The 4078-nt window shown below is 48.6% G+C and overlaps 1 long non-coding RNA gene across 1 annotated transcript in view; it reads left to right on the top strand.

The window, feature by feature from the left end:
* The window catches only part of LOC106148046, a 5017-nt gene extending 1510 nt beyond the window's left edge, over positions 1-3507 (top strand). Inside the window, exon 2 of the long non-coding RNA XR_001233166.1 lies at positions 3351-3507. This is a non-coding gene — a long non-coding RNA (uncharacterized LOC106148046). The remainder of the gene's footprint in view (positions 1-3350) is intronic.
* The last annotated feature ends 571 nt before the right edge of the window (positions 3508-4078 follow it).

The raw sequence follows: 4078 nt of genomic DNA on the forward strand, positions 1-4078 counted from the left end.
GATGCTCCTCGGGCCCAGCGGGCCGCAGCTCCCCGGGTGGCCGCCGCAGCGCGGTCCACGGCTGCCCGCCGCCTGCAACCGCCTTCCCGCGGGACTGCGACTCCCTTGTGGAGGCCCGGAGTGCGGGAAGAGTGGGGGGATCCCGCAGAGCCGCGACCCGGGCCTGTGCTGTGCTCCGACCCACCCACCCCTCCCCTCCCTGCTAGAAGTCCGGATATCTTAGCCCGGCCCTGTCACCTGGGATGGGGTTGCGGGACCGAGCTCCGAAGCAAACCGGTCCTGTCTCCAGCTGACCCCATAGACCCCACACAGTGCCTTCTGTCTGCCCGCCTCCTGGGTGTCCATGCTGGGCCTTTTTCCCTATAGGGCTCAGGATGCCCCTTTTGGCCGCCGAGGGTCTTATAAGTATTTACATTTAATTTACAAATAGAGAAACTGAGGCTCAGAGAAAAGCAAAGCCCTCCCCGAGGTTGAGTTTAAGAGACAAACCTGGACTAGGACCCTGTGCTGTCACTCAGCTCATCATTCCCCATAGTCCAGCGGAGCCTTTTCTCCCGCGCCCTGAGCTCTCCCTCCCCCCAACCCCCAACCCCCGCCGCTTCCCTCTTCATGCTATGAGAATCTCCATCCATCCCTGAGCCCCTTTCCTGTGTGTGAGGAGGACAGATGAGGCAGAGGGAAACTTACCTCCTGGTCCTCGTCCTGGGACCCTGGGACTTTGTATCACACAGGAAGTATACACACATGTGTCCTTGTGGGGGAGATCAGAGGCCAAGAAGGCAACACATTACAGTGGTTTCTAGCATGGACTCTAGAAACAGTGCTCAGATTTAAAGCTTGAGTGTGTCGTTTACTGTGTGACCTTGGGCAAATTACTTGACCTCTAGGTGCCAGCAGTCGTGGTTTTTGTGAGGTTTACGTAAGACTGATGCATGGATAGGTAAAGTGGTGAGAATAGTACCTGATACAGAGAAAACCCTTGGTAAATAGTACAGTGTATTATTAGTGTTCCAGAAACAGGCATGCTCCAGTTCTCCCTGGCAAGCTGCCACTAAGGGCCACAAGGCAGTTGACTTCCCAAGGATTCAGCCTGGGCTCTCTCCTGAGCAATTCTCTCAGAGTTCCCTCGGGGAGTATGGCCTGGAGGTCACAGTCAACATTGCTCGTCACTGGAAACCACAGCACCTGTCCCTCCCTGTTTCTAACCTGCCTGAACTGGTGGGAGAAAGGTAGGGAGAAGAAGGTGGCTTTGCAAAGCCCACTAAAGATGCTGCTCACCCAGCCCTACAGGTGGGAACACAGAAACAGCGTTGGGGATCAGAGGGCTCAGTAGTTAGCGTGGAAACTTGGCATTCTGCACGGTTGAGGCACAGTGAGGGAACTTCAGGGAGATGCACTCTGACCTGAGATAGGGAGGATCAAGAGAATTTCTCAGGTAAAAAGAGGGAAAGAGACCTGATGCAGCACATGCAACAGGGACAACAGAAAAAAATGGTGTTCAGGTGACAAGTAATGCATGAATATGAGAAATGGAGAATTAAAAGGGACAGAACCAGGAAGGAAGAAGAGGGGCGAATCAAGAAAGGCTTCAAGCCAGGCATGGTGGTACATGCCTGTAATCCTAGTACTCAGGAGGCTGAGGCAGGAGGAGCATCCAGAGTTCAAGGCCAGCCTGAACTAATAGCAAGACCCTGCCTGGCTCAACCCTCCCCACTAAAAAAGGCTTCAAATGCCAGGGTAAAGAAGTTCTCCTTGCCACATATGGTGGCATATGCCTGTAATCCCAGTACTGGGGAGGCTGAGGCAGGAGGATCACTGGGAGTTTGAGGCCAGCCTAGGCTACACAGTGAGTTCAGAGACAACCTGGCCTAGGTAGTATGACCTTACCTCAAAAAAAACCAAAATAAATAAAATGAACGCACATCCAAAGTTTTTGAAAATAAATCATCCTTGCTGGGCATGGAGGCACACACCTGTAATCCCACAACTCTGGGAGCCTGAGGCAAGAAAATTATAGGTATGAGCCCAGCCTCAGGCTCCCAGAGCTGTGGGATTACAGGTTCTCAAAAATAAAAAATAAAAAGTCTAGGGATGTAGCTCAATGTAAAAGTTGTGGGTTCAATCCCCATTACAAAAGAAAAAAAAAGGAATCTAAGCCAAAGAGTGGCAAGATCTGACCCACATTTTAGAATGATCACTCTGACCATAACAGAGAAGAGACTTGAAAAAGGAATAAATGTCATCATGTCCCAAGTTTAAAAGTCCAGACACTTTTAATCCAATATCTCCAAGGTAACCAGGAGCTAGAAGATCTCTGACATTAACTGAACGCATAAAACACAAGTTTAAAAACAAAACCATGACTATTAATTTGCCCTGGGAAATGTAACTGCTCAGAGGCTCAGAATACCCAACTGTAAAGTGATCTCCTTCCCAGTAGGAAACATGTTTGGCAGAATGATTGCTTCTTAAGAGAATCAGAGAGGAAACGCAGAACTGGATGCTCTTACAATTTAATGTTTAGCTCTCCACCTCCTTTGTTTCTGTGCAAACTGAGACACACCAGTCAACCTCTCTGCACTGCTAATAATCATTCCTACTACTCACTAGATTGTACTGAAGATTTGTAAGTCAGTTTAAAAATTAATTAAAAAGGAACTTTATATATCTAGGATATAGATAGATAGATAGATAGATAGATAGATAGATAGATTTCTTTTTTTTTTTTGAGATGGGCTCCAGGCCAGCCTTGAACTCACTATTGTAGCCGAAGCTGGACTCAAACTCAAGGTGATCCTCCTACCTCAGCCTCCTGAGTTCTGGGATTGCAGGTATGCACCACCACACCCAGCTATAATTTTAATAAGTGACAACTATTTCAACATGAAGTCCATGAGAGAGCCTTAGTATGTGTGAAGAAATGTAATTCTAGGAAAGGGTAAGAAGAGAGCCCCTGGAGTACCTGTGCAGCAATGAGGCGCCTGGGGGGCTGAGGCAGGTTAGGATTGGGAAGAGATGTAGAAGATGGTAGAAGGTTCTGTGGAGCTGGCCTATAGTGAACTTCCATAGTGTGTGGAGTTGTCCCGGGGGGGCAGGCAACGTCAGGGACACTTCCCAGTCCCGTTTGCATCCTGATGTGGCCACGTGACTAATTCTCACCCAGGAAAGGTGTGCACACGTTTACCTGTATGGCTCCCAGGTCAAGGCATTTGGGAAGTGAGAACTTCAGGCTGGAGATGCAGCTCAGTGGTAAAGTGCTGGCCTGACATGTGTGAGGCCCTGGATGTGAAACTTTCAAAGTGATAAGAATTTAAGATGAAGTTTCTCTCCCCTTCTTTGCCTTCCATCAGGTAGCAGTACAAGATTCAGAGGTTCTCAACAATGGCAAAACAAGACCGAAGGGGCTTGGATCTCAGAATCAAGTACACGGAGGAAAGGCTCCAACTGACCAAGAACACTCACAAAAAGCACTTTTTTGGGACAAGAAATAAACTTCAGTTACATCAAGCCACTGGAACTGGTGGTGTTCATTTGTTACAGCAGCTAGGATTATCATGACCAAGGCAGACTGGAAGTGAGAGGATAGATTGCCCAGAACCTTGAAGGCACATTATAAAGATTTTTACAGCCAGGAGTGGTGGCACATTCCTGTCATCCCAGCACTTTGGGAGGCTGAGGCAGGAGGATCACAAGTTGGAGACCATCTTGGGCAACTCAAGGAAAACCTGCCTGAAAAAAACCTTTTTTTTTGTAAGGTCTAGACAGCCAGGTGCAGTGGCACACAGCTGTAATCCCAGCACTAAGGAGACTGAGGCAGGAGCAGAACCACAAGTTCCAGGCTAGTGTAAGCTACATGGTGAGTTTAAGACCAGCCTGGACTACATAACTAGAACCTGTCTCAAAAACAAAAAAGGGGAGGGAGATAAGAGATGTAGCTCAGTGTTTGAGTGCCCCTGGGGTCAACCCCCAGTAGTAAAAGAGGATTGGGGGGCACCAAGTATAGCTCAGTGGTAGTGTGCTTACCTAGCATGTGCAAGGTAATGGGTTCAACTCCCAGCACTGGAAAAAAAAAAACAAA

The sequence above is a fragment of the Chinchilla lanigera genome, unplaced genomic scaffold (genome assembly GCF_000276665.1).
Source record: "Chinchilla lanigera isolate Chin_1 unplaced genomic scaffold, ChiLan1.0 scaffold00013, whole genome shotgun sequence".
NCBI classification, from domain to species: Eukaryota; Metazoa; Chordata; class Mammalia; order Rodentia; family Chinchillidae; genus Chinchilla; species Chinchilla lanigera.